The sequence below is a fragment of the Rattus norvegicus genome, chromosome 18, assembly GCF_021556685.1.
Source record: "Rattus norvegicus strain SHRSP/BbbUtx chromosome 18, alternate assembly SHRSP_T2T, whole genome shotgun sequence".
NCBI classification, from domain to species: Eukaryota; Metazoa; Chordata; class Mammalia; order Rodentia; family Muridae; genus Rattus; species Rattus norvegicus.
Genome location: NC_141551.1, coordinates 27,051,171 through 27,063,714, shown reverse-complemented (window position 1 = coordinate 27,063,714; position 12,544 = coordinate 27,051,171). Strand labels below are relative to the sequence as shown.

Here is a 12,544-nt window from a genome sequence, read left to right as displayed (position 1 = left end):
GACAGAAATAGAATTGACATGGCTACTGAAATAGAATTTGTTCCTTTACTTAAACATGATTAACACCCAATTGAGGGTCACACATACTCATTTTCTGCTGTTTATTGCCCAAGCATAACAAGGTAGGTGAAGGTCTGTGTGTCATATGCAGACTGCTGGCATGCTGATCATTAGTCGATTTGTATTTTCATTGCTACTTTCTTTTAAAGTCGCTTTCTTCTTCATGTTATTTTCATCGGCCTCTCTGTGAGCAGATTTCACCCCGTGGTGGCACATATGAGGGTCTGTCTGCAATCGGAGCTATTGAGAGTCCTAGACAAGTCCTTTTCGCTTTTGTAGAAAGGAAGTTTTAGAAAGCCTTGTGATTTCAGAAGCCATAACAGCCTTCTGTAATCAGGTTTTGCTGCTTCTCTGCAAGCTGGTCAGCTGCTTTTCTTTCCTTTCTTCCCTGTACCAAGCCTTTGCATTGAACTGACCTGGTGTGCTTACTCCAGTGAGCACCGGGTTTGCGGTTCTTGCATTCCCTTCCCACGTACCTTTGTCATTTTGTATCTGTCTTTAATGACCTGTACAGGTGTATGAATTTACATGTGTATGAATTTTTATACATTTATACACATAAGCATAATGCTTTTATTTGAACCGTTCACAGTGTGTATGATATGATGAAACTTAACCTAGTAGTACATGAAGGGATATACATGTACCATCAGTCACAGAGAGGGTATGCTCTGTAACTGCTTTCCTTGGCATCTACCTCACAAGCTCCTCGCAGATCTGGACTTGTAGACATTTCTTGAGAGAATGAATGTGTGCTGCACACGTCTGCCCTGTGCTGTTGTCTGTGCTGTGCTGCACACGTCCGCCCTGTGCTGTTGTCTGTGCTGTGCTGCACATGTCCGCCCTGTGCTGTTGTCTGTGCGGTTCTGCACACGTCCGCCCTGTGCTCTGCTGTCCTCATCTGTGCCCTTCCCAAGGTTTTACCAATTTTTACTTTTAGATTATTTTATGTATAAGAATGTTTTACCTGCATGCATATATATGTGCCACATGTGTGCCTGGCGCCCAAGGAGGTCAGAAGAGGGCATTAGCTCCCCCAGAACTGGAGTAAGAATGGTTGTGTGCTATCAAGTGGGTGCTGGGAACTAAACTTGGGCTCTCTGGAAGAGCAACAAGTGCTCTTAACCATTGATCCAGCACTCCAGCTCTGTTTACAATTAATTTTTAAGTATCTGGCCAGTATCTTATTATGATGACCCATCTCTGTGTTTAGCCTTTAATTCCCAGATTTCTTTGATTACATCCCTCAGTGAATTTCTCTGCCAAGCTGCATCTTCTCTTCTCACTTCCTGCTGGTTTTGTTTCCTATTTTCTTTCAGTATTTCAGTATCTTCTAATGTTCAATCTCTCCCTCTCCCTCTCTCTCTCTCCTTCTCTCAGTTTTTTTCTCCCTCACTCACTCACTCCCTCTCTCCCTCCCTCCCTCCCTCCCTCCCTCCCTCCCTCCCTCTCTGTTGTTGGTTTTTTGTTTGTCTGTTTTTGACAGGGTTTCCCTGTGTAGCACTGGCTGTCCTAGAACTCACTTTGTAGACTAGGCTAGCCCCACACTCACAGAGGAGTCCTCCTCCCGAGCGCTGGGATTAAGGCGAGTGCCACGATGCCCAGTTGTCTTCATCTTAGGTCTCCATGCTGCTGCTCACACTTGTCCCTGCTGTGGCCAGTGCCCTGTGTGCTTTCCCATCACCCTCTGTGTGCCTTACCATGTGCCCTGAGGCATTGCACACTAGTCCACTAAGGGATTCAGTATGCACTTACTCTGTTCTACCTCCAGTTCGACTTACCAACCTTTTTGAAAGAATGAAAAAAGGATAACAAGTTGCATTCTGTCAATGTACCTAACCCCACTATATTTACAATCTGGTTTCTGTCCCTCCATCCGTGAAAATTATCAAGAGTACATTGCCATCATCAATACCATAACAGTTAATGATATTAGCCATGATGTTCCTTGGAAACCATACTTCTTGGCTGTTATGTCATTATAGACTCTTGTCTGTGATTGATTATTTTGCCTCCCCTTTTCCTGTGCTAGAGATGCAATCTAGGGCTTCACACAGGCCGGGCATGTGCTCTGCTACTGAGCTACATCTCCAGCCGCCTTTTCTCCTATCGCAACATCATCCTATCGCAACATCATCCTTTACCGCCTTCCAATTGTAGCTACTTGCCAAGATTCTTCCAGCCTTGGCCTCTGTACTTACCCCTAATGACCTCTTCCTGTGGATTCAGATGCCCTCTAATCGTGAGTCACCTAAGTCTGCGTTCGGGTCCAGTCCTTGTCCTCATGCTGGATTCTACCAAACTGTTTGAATCTCACACTCTATGAGGAAAAAGTCAAATTCGCTATTGTTTCTTCTCACATTCTCTTTTCAGTTATTCTTGTCACAGTTATTGTAGTTACTCCAGGTTGAAACTTTTGAATGGTGTTTGAGTCTCTCCCTTCGCTCTCTCTAGTGGTGAGCGGCTCTTATGGATTTTTATCTCCACTATTCTTCTCTACTAAACCATTTCTCTTTCTCATTGACTTTAAAGAACCTTGACATTTTAAGTTCAGTATCTCATCCAGAGTGAGAACAAGCCCCCACCCCCCACCTCTGTGCTGGGAAATGAAGCATGAATAGTCTAAACCAAGCACGGTAATCCCATTCTCTGTGGATTTGGATTGACTTAGAGATGGGCGTGTGATCCACTTCTGACTGACACAACATGAAGAGGCATTGGTAGAAAGTGTTCTGTAAAGGGTTCTGCTCCTATGAGTAGAGAGCTCAGGGGGCCTCCCCCTCTGCTTCTTGCCCTATGACCTCTATTTTGGAGTAACAGCAGTGAGTACCAGAGAGGTTAGAAGGGAAAGGACAAGGAGCCAGTAAGCTGACAGAGCCTGTGTCTTCTCTGATGTCATGGAGACTCTATAGTGCTGTTTGGAGACATTCATTTTCAGCCTTTCATGTAAAAAGTAATTAAATGTTTTTTTTAAAATCACAGTTAATCATCATACTGATCCTTGTAACCGAATTTACATTCATATTGAGAAATTTCCAAAATTTCTCTCAGATCTTTTTTTGTTTGTTTGGTTTGTTGTGGTTTGGTTGTTTGGTTGGTTGGTTTTTCCAAGACACAGTTTCTCTGTAGCCCTGGCTGTCCTGGAACTCTTTGTAGAGTAGGCTGGCCTCAAACTCACAGAGATCCACTTGCTTCTGCTTGCCTCTGGCTCCTGTGTGCTGGGATTAAAAGTGTGTGCCACCTCTGCCCAGGCCTCTCAGTCCTTTTAAAGTGTGTTATATTCCTCTTGCTTCTTCAGATACTTGTCTCAGTGTGCAATTCTGTAGTTGTTTGATTACTTATTTATATCCCTACTGGATAGTACTTGAGAGTCTAGGATTCCTTACATTTTAAATTTGCTATTATATATACAGAGCCTGGCATTAAATGAACAATCAGGAAGTAATTATGGTCAGGAAGAGTAAATGAAGAAACAAGTGAATGACAGTGGCTCCTAGGAAGTGAGCCATTCACACATCTCAGAGATAACCATGGGGGCTGAGTGGAGAGTGCCGTGTTTATTATTAATGATGTAATAGTGGATGATTCAGACACCACACCCTGACCCTTTAACATAAGGCTGTGGAAAGGAGGAGGTTACCCCACTGGCTGAAGGCCCAGAAAATAGAAGGCTAGAGATTGAGATGAGGTCAGACATGGGAGTTGCCAGCATTTAAATAAAAGTTTAGATGTGACCTGTAGGACCAGTGTGACTTCTTACCTCGAGTTCTTAATTCTTTATACTCCTCCAGTGACAAGGGAGGTGCTCAGTCATGTTTCTAATAAACTGATTAGTGTAATAACCAAACTGACGCAGGCACTTGGATGGCCATAGCTCCTAAGCTGCATTCACACGCTGATTAGTGTCCTCAGGTGACAGTAAGTGACAAATGGGGATGAGCTGAGAGCCTCGCCCGCCCGCTGCCTTGGGCCCTAGGGAGGGAGGTCCTGTCTGCTAATGAACTGTTCCCCTGCCTCCCCAGGCTTCTCACTACTGAAAGCTCCTTGTAATTTCTTCTTGCTTAGCCCCAACCCTCAACATCCTTTTCTCTATCTTCAGTTTTATTAGCATTCGTTCCCTGGACACCTAAACTGACTCTAATACATCGGTGTCTTTGTAGCTCACCAATTCCTTTATTTCTTCCCCAGCAAACTTGAACCTTTGGGGAGTGAGAATGGGTACCCAAGTCCATAGCTCTTCACAGAGTGTGAGCCTATATGACTGCTTCAAGCATAAATGGTCTAACATAAAAACTAAAATCACTGAAAATCAGAGAAGGGGGTCACCAAGAGCAGGAACTTGTTTTATATATTTCGTTTTTTTAAAATTTTTCTTCTACTGAGTATGTTTTATTTTTGTAATTAATTAAAATTTAAAACAGTAACAAAACAAAGCAGAGTGGACCTAGGAGATTTCTCTCTCTAAATGTTTCAAGAGCCAAAATACCTGGAAATGCTGGATTAAATACTTAAATGTTTCTTTACATGCTCAATTCAGTAGTCAGGAAATGGTAGGACAGTATCCTTGCATAACTTCAGGGGAAATTAGTAACATCAAACCTTTATGTGATAGCTCTGAAAGAAAGTACAGAAATTCTAAATTCAAATAAACTTTAAGTCCTAGTAGGCACAGAACACGGAGCAGTGCAGTAGACAATGCCTGAGGGACATGGCCATCCCCGAGTGGCTGCACACGTCCAGCTTCAGCTCAAAAGTCACAGAAGAAAAAAGTTAAGGCTTCTGAATGAGAGAACAGAAAATGACATCTTCTAGTCAAAAGGAGTTGTTCACACGGCTTTGAATACAGAGAGAAATATTCCTGCTGAAGTTCTTCACTCAGGACAGCTCTGGAATACACTTGTGTTGAAAACCACCTTCCTTTTATATTCTGAAACCCTAGACCACGACACTATGGCTGTTTCTGTTTCTTCCTGTAATTACACATCTCCTGGCTGTGTTTTGAGCTATTATTGTTAGATGTAACCCGTATGGTTCTAGGAGCTTCCTGCCTGTACCTTGTGTCCTTAGTTAGAAGTCTTAGCCCCTATGGAAGTTACTTTTGTCTTAAAGTCTGTTTGATGTTAATACATCTACTAACCTTGTATTTTCTTGGGTGTATCTTTTCTATCTCTTTCAGTCTTCATTAATACTATATTTTCTACATATCTTTTATTATGCAGCATATAGTTAAACTTTGTATGTGTGGATATGTGTTTGTTTTATGTCTTAGTTACTTTTCTATTGCTGTGAAAACACACCATGACCAAGTCAACATATCAAGGAAGGCATTCCTTGGGGACTTGCTTATAGTTTTAGAGGGTGAGTCCATGACCATTCAGGCAGGGAGGCAGGCAGGCAGGCAGCAGGCAAGCAGGCAGGCAGGCACTGTAGCAGGCACTAAAAGCTTTCATACTGATTTGCAAGTTGAAAGCAGAGAAACAGAGTGACTGGGCCTGACACGGAAACCTCCAAGTTCATCCTAGTGACACAGCTCCCCCAAGAAGGTCACACCTCCTAATCTTCTGAAAAGTTACAGCAGGTGTGAGGACCGAGGATTCCAACATATGAACCTAAGGACCATTCTCATTTAAATGACTACATGGCATATATATGTTTGTGCACATGTGTGTACTCATTCTTATACCTGTGGGGGGGGGCGCTGGGGATTTGATCATTGTGTCTACCTCAGGGGTTCTCTATTTTTATTTTAAAAATTGATTTATTGTGTCTGCATGCATGTTTTGCCTGAATTTATATGTGTGTCACATGCATGCCTGGTGCTCATGGAAGTCAGGCGAGGGCTTTGGAACCCCTAGAACTGGAGTGACGCAGTTGTGATGCTGGGGACTGAACGTGACAAGTGCTCTTCACTGTGGAGCCATCTTCCAGCTCTCCACTTTATTTTTTGAGGCAGTGTCTCATGTAGGCCAGGTATCTTAAATAACTGTAGCTGAGGATGGCCGCTGAAGTGCTGGCCCACAGACATATAAGAAGCACATTGCCAGTTTGTAACTGTGCCTTCTGGGGCAGTTAGCTTCACATTTAGAACGTTTTTATTCATATCTAATTGTCAGCAAATTTCATCATTATCTGTCCACGTATGGTTTGTTTTAATTTGTCCTCTCTGGCTCTCGGTGTGCTGTTTTAAACCACAGACTTGAGCTATGGAAATTTTCTGGTTTATTACCAGTACTATGTGGTTCATTGGCTCTCCCCCACATTCTCTATTTGCAGATGATATTAGGCCATCTGTTTCTAGCATCTCTCAAGTGTTCTTTTTTTTCTCTTTTTCCCATGTCAGATGGGTAATGTGCTGACATCATTTGAGGCGACACATCTCATACAGCGGCTGAAAACCCGCTCATCACACTTAGAAAATGCTAGAGGGTCTCTTCCTAAGTGTCTGTCTTTGTCTTCATGGATGATTCTTGAGTGGGTTTAATGTGTTTATCATGGCCATGAAATTTTTAGTATTAGATGACTGTATTTTTCATTTCTAGGAGTTTCCTGCTAATTATTGCTTTAATTGAATTGAAAATCTCATATGTAGCATTTTGATTATTGTTCAATTGAAATTATTTAAATTTTAATTGTGGTTTCTTTGGTTCATATGAAATTATATTTCTGAATTTCCAAATATAGTGCAAAGTTTATAGTCACTGTTTTTGTTATGAATATTGAGACTGTAGCCAGATAAGTGCCCTTAATTATTAGACATTTGAAAGAAGTGGAGATCTTTTATATGGTTAGTTTTCTGTTGTGGTTTGGATTAATGCCCCCTAAAGGTCTGTGTATTAGAAAGACTTGGGTTGCATGATAGCACTCTTTGGAGATAGCCCCTAGGGGAGGGGCGCTAAGAGGTAATGCTATTGAGGTATTCCCTGGAATTGGATTATGCCTGCGTCTAGCTTATGAATCTAGTGGTTTGCTCCAGTATGTGTGACTTGTGCTCACCAGGGACTGGGGGCAATGGGCTGGGACCCTAGAATTATGAATCAAAAAATATTCCTTTTCTCTTTATAAATTGACTCCCTCAGGTATTTCATTGGAGTAATGTGAAGCTGACTAATATAACAAATACTCTTCTTCTGTAAATGTTCTCAATATATGTGCACAAAGAGAATGTGCATTCAGTTCTCTGAGAACACATAACCCGCTTCCTTCCACTATGTTAAGACTTGGTGATGGTACAGAAACAATATGCATTCATGCAGACCACAGTTCATATTGTGAAGTCTGATCCTTCTTACCCTGGCTCACAGAACTGGTACAGCAGCAAGCCCACCTCCCACCCCCACTCACATTCCGACTTACCTGTTTGTTTAGAAGAATAGGGTAACAAATACATTTCTAAGTTTAGAAGAGGGTTGCTGAAATGTAAGCCAACACCTATATACATATTATACAATATGTATCCATGTGGATATATGTTCACATATTCATTATGTACCTTACTGTGTTAGAGATGCACATATGTGAGGTGTCAAACCTCATTTTGTTTCTCTAAAAATGTCACGCCTCCTCCTCCATCTAATTTTGAGAGTTCCTCCAGAAGTTTGTATTATTTTGTATGATTATATGTGTTGTGACTTCATTGTGACTAAGACATATTTCCTTCTTAAAATTTGTTAAACTTATTCGTTCTGAATTTGTTTTTTCATCTTTCCAGACTGTTTTCAGCAATCCCTCAAATACTCTCTGCTGTCTCTCTTATTCCTGGGGCTCCAACCCACTGTACGTTGGGTTTTCCTACTTGGTTGTCCTGGGTTCTAATCTGTGGCCTAGTTTCTTTCTATGTCACATCTCTGCTAAAGTCTAGATAATTTTCTGTAGCTCATTTTTCTGTTTACCTACATTCCCCATGCTGTGTCAAGTCTACTAAGGAATCTGTCCATTAAATATTTAGCCAAGGGCTTATAATTCTAATCTTAGAAGTTTGGTTTCTGTTAGTTAAAATCTGGTGTGTGTGTGTGTGCGTGTGTTTGCGTGTGTGTGCGTGTGTGTGTGTGTGTGTGTGCACGTGTGCGTGTGTGTGTCTGTGTGTGTGCGTGTGCATGCGTGTGCGTGTGTGTGTCTGTGTGTGCGTGTGCGTGTGTGTGTGTGTGCGTGTGTGTGCATGTGTTTCATGTTCACTGTGCACACATGCAGGGCTGCCTGTATGGAGGACAGTGTCTGTGCCTGTGCTCTGGCTGTAGCCCAGGTGCAGCTGCTGTTTGCACCGCAGTGTCTTCCCTCTGGTGTTTGTTTGTTCCTTTCTACTCATGTTTTGTTTGCCTACTTGCTTTTGTCCTTTTGGTGTTTTGAGACAGTCTGGATCTATAGTTTAGGCTGTCCCTGAAACCTTAAACTCACTATATAGCCCAAGGCGGCCTCAAACTTGCAGCCGTTCCTTAATTGGTATTATAGCCTGAGCCACCACACATGACCTACTCATTGTTTATAGAGTCATTTGAGTCCAGCGAGGAAATTTCCTCCTTTTGGAAAAGATTGATATCTCCTGGCAGGTACCTAGAATTATTAATAATCCATCTCACACAAAGCCCACAGCTCAACACGTTCTCAGCTCATCCCAGGTTCTCAGGGATGTCAGGTAACATGGTGGCTAGACTGAAACTTGAACTCCGGTCTGGTTCTGTGCTTTTCACCCATTCTTCGTGCCTCTGTGTGCAGTTCTTGTTTATATGGTTGCTCTGATTCCTGTTAACGGGACCCACGGCATTAAACTCCTAGGGTAAAGGGGAGAAGATTCCCACGTTGGGAAGCAGCTTGACTTTGGCATAGTTGCTTTTCTCTACACAAGTGAGCAAAGCCAAAGTCAGTTTCAGTGATTCTGACTCCCAGACCTGAGTGGCTTTTCTCTTTCTCAGCTTTTGCTCTAATTGTTCCTGCTTTTCTTTTTTTGAGACAGGATCTTGTTTATGTAGTTCAGGCTAACCTCAGATGTTCAGTCACTTCTGTGTTAGCACCCTGTATGATGAGAAATTTTGTTGCTTTTTTTATGCTATTGAGAAGATTTTTTTTGAGGGAGCTGTGTAACAAGACCTTATTTGGAATGCATAAAAAGCAAATCTTTAAATTTTTTGAGGTTAAAACTTCAAAAATTATATAGCTATAATAACTTGAAGTCTTAACTTTAAAAATATAATTATATTTTTTGCATCTTACCTCTCTTCTCTGTCCTCTCTCCTCTCTCCAAACCTTTCCATGCTACCCACCCGCCTTGTTGAGAGGATTAAAAGATATATACCGTGTTTTTCCCAAAAGGTAGGTGTGTCTGTTATTGGAAATAGCTGCTGACTGTTGATAGAAACAGACAAAACCCAAATAAGCAAAAATCAAACCCTTATTGAAGTCTTAAATGCTTAAAACGAGGTCAGGCCTTCCCCCTTTCTACTATAGTGAGCCTAACACATGCTTTCATTTATAGCTGTGTATTTAATGATAAGGCATGCTGCTGGCATTTAATTAATTGTATTGTGTGTGCTTTATTTATATATATGTATTTATATTTGCTTAGATAGGCATGATAAAATGTGTGTTGTGTGTGTGTGTATCAATGTCATTAGCAATTCATAGTGAATTTTGTTTCCTTTCCCATCTATTCAGATGGTCATGGAATATACTTCTGTGGCAACTTTTTGATGAGCTTACTTATATGTCACTTAATAGAGCATCACCCCTACATTTTTGTAATGTATATTCTTGGTCATTGGGTTTTAATCACTACTTAACAAATTACTATAAAAATGGACAGGTATGACATCAAGGTCTCTGTGAGTTAGAAGTCCACATATGATTTAACATATATGTCCTTTGCACTTCTGTAGCCCAGTGCGTCTGTCACCTGGGACTTGAGTCTTATGTGGTACCTAACTGGGAAGCATCTTCCTCTGAGCGCGTGTGATTGTAAGCAGAATTTAGTTCTTTACAGATTGTCAGGCAGAATGTCCTTCAGCTCCTCGTCACATGGCCACCTCAATCAATGGCTCACACCGTGGCAATTTATTTCTTCCAGGAGGGAGTGAAAGTATTTGCTGGAGAAGCCCAATGGCCTGGGTTTGATCTCCAGAGCCCACGGTGGAAGGGAAGAACCAGCTCCTAAGAGCTCTCCTTCGCTTGTCGCATGCATTTGCTTGGTTAACTACTCGCATACACAGTTAAAACATTAAAAAAAACACTAAGGGGCTGGAGAGATGGCTCGGAGGTTAAGAGCACTGACTGCTCTTCCAGAGGTCCTGAGTTCAATTCCCAGCAACCACGTTGTGGCTCACAACCACCTGTAATGGGGTCTGATGCCCCCATCTAGTGTGTCTGAAGACAGCTACAATGTACTCACATACATAAAATGAATAAGTCTTTTTAAAAAAAAAAACTAAGGAAAAATATTTCTCAGCAGAACATAAATGTTTTGTGTATGTATGTGAGTGTTTGTGTGTGGAGATGACTGGTCAACCCTGAGCGCTATTGCTTAGAAGCTGTCCACCCTGTTTTCTGAGACAGTCTCTCACTAGGAACCCTGGGAGTCACTGATGAGGCCAGTGAGCCCCAGGAAGCCTCCGGTCCCTATCTCCCCAATACTAGGAGTACAAGTGTGAACCACTAGGGGCAGGAATGTTGCTGGGTATCAAATTCGGGTACTCCTGCTTGTGTGACAATAACTAAATGGTCAGTCCTTGTTCTGTAATCACATACACAGTCACACACATCTTGACATGTTACTATGTTCTATTGGTTAGAGGAAGTCAAGCATTCGCACTGTAGATAGGGGTGTATGGTTTCAGTCTATACATTATGAGTTTGGCTGCAAGTGACAGAAAATGGCACAAATGTAACAGATGTAAACAGCTTCAGGTCAGACCCTAGGGCTAGGTGGCAGTTCTGCTTCAGGGAGACCCTGGGGTCTTCAGTTCCTTTCTGCCACACTGTGGCACCATGTCTAAGAAGTTACCTTTTCCTCCTAGATCAGGGAAGAGAGTGGCTATAGAAGAGGGGCAGTGGTACTCGGAATCTCTTTGGGAGGATACCAGAGACCGTCTGATAGCACTGCTGCTTGTATCACACTGCCCAGCCCTTCCTGCCACGCAGGTTGAGAAATGCAGTCTTTATTTGCTCAGCAAAAGCCCTTTTGCTGTGGAGGAGTGCAAAACAGATCCTGGCACCACTGAGAGTTTCTACCACACGTGGCTTTAAGGAAGATAAGGTTTATTTGCTGTGTGCTTTGAAAAAATATTTCATGAAGTTACCTGGATTTTGAAATTTGAAAAGACAATCCAAGGCAATGCCAGCGACTCAGCAGCTACTGCTACTGCTGCTTTTCCTTTTCCTTTTTTAAGGTTTATTTATTTATTTATATAAGTACACTGTTGCTGTCTTCAGACACACCAGAAGAGGGCATTGGATCCCATTACAGATGGTTGTGAGCCACCATGTGGTTGCTGGGAATTGAACCTCGGACCTCTGGACGAGCAGTTCTTAACCACTGAGCCATCGCTCCAGCGCTCCCCCCACCCTTTTCTTTTTCTATTTGATGCCAGGATATTTTTATTTTTGTAATGCTGGAAACTGACAAAAGTCCAGGACTTTCTCTATGCCAAGTACATATTCCACCGTGTAAGGGTTCATCTTCATTGTCAATCCTCACTGGATTTGGAATCTCCCAAAAGATACACCTCTGGGGGTGTCTGAGAGAGTGTTTGCAGGTGGCAGGTTTAGCTGAGGGATGACCCACACAGACTTTGGGTGGTAACGTCATTGCTTGGGAGAAAGTAAGCTGCTCTCTCCTTCATGACTGCAGACACAGTACAACCAGCCTGTCCACGCTCGCTCAGCCATGCCTTCCCACCGTGATGGGGCTGCGTCCCTTCCTAGTTGTAAGCTGCACACACCCTCCTTCTCAGAAGCTGTTTCTGCAGCAGCTGTGTTTTGTCACAGCACCTAGGAAAGTGACTAATGACACACAGAGGTATAGTCTTGGCCTCCTGGATTTGTGATTTTTAAAAAATTAATATGGGTATGGTGGTACACACATGTAAATCTGATTATAAGCCCTATACTTGGGAAATTGAGGCAGAAGGATTACCATGGGTTTGAAACCAGCCTGGGCTATGTAATGAGTTAAGGCCAATATGGACTACAGAGGAAACTCTGAGAGAGAGAGAGAGAGAGAGAGAGAGAGAGAGAGAGAGAGAGAGACAGACAGACAGAGAGAGACAGAGACAGAGAGAGACAGAGAGACAGAGAGAGACAGAGAGAGAGCGCAAAGGAAGACAAAGATAAGAAAAAAAAGAAAATTGTACACGTTTCTCTCTCTGTCTCTCTCTGTCTCTATCTCTCTGTCTCTGTCTCTCTCTCTCTCTCTCTGTCTCTCTCTCTCTCTCTCTCTCTCTCTCTCTCTCTCTCTCTCTCTCTCTGTGTGTGTGTTTTACCTGTTTTGGAAGTTAAACCC

At 42.5% G+C, this 12,544-nt stretch overlaps 1 protein-coding gene and 1 pseudogene across 4 annotated transcripts in view; one reads left to right on the top strand and one right to left on the bottom strand.

Annotated features, from left to right (window-relative positions):
* The window catches only part of Sil1 (SIL1 nucleotide exchange factor), a 231,764-nt gene that overhangs the window by 180,660 nt on the left and 38,560 nt on the right, over positions 1 to 12,544 (top strand). The window lies entirely within an intron of this gene.
* Positions 6,395 to 6,488, bottom strand: LOC120098407 (small nucleolar RNA U13; annotated as a pseudogene).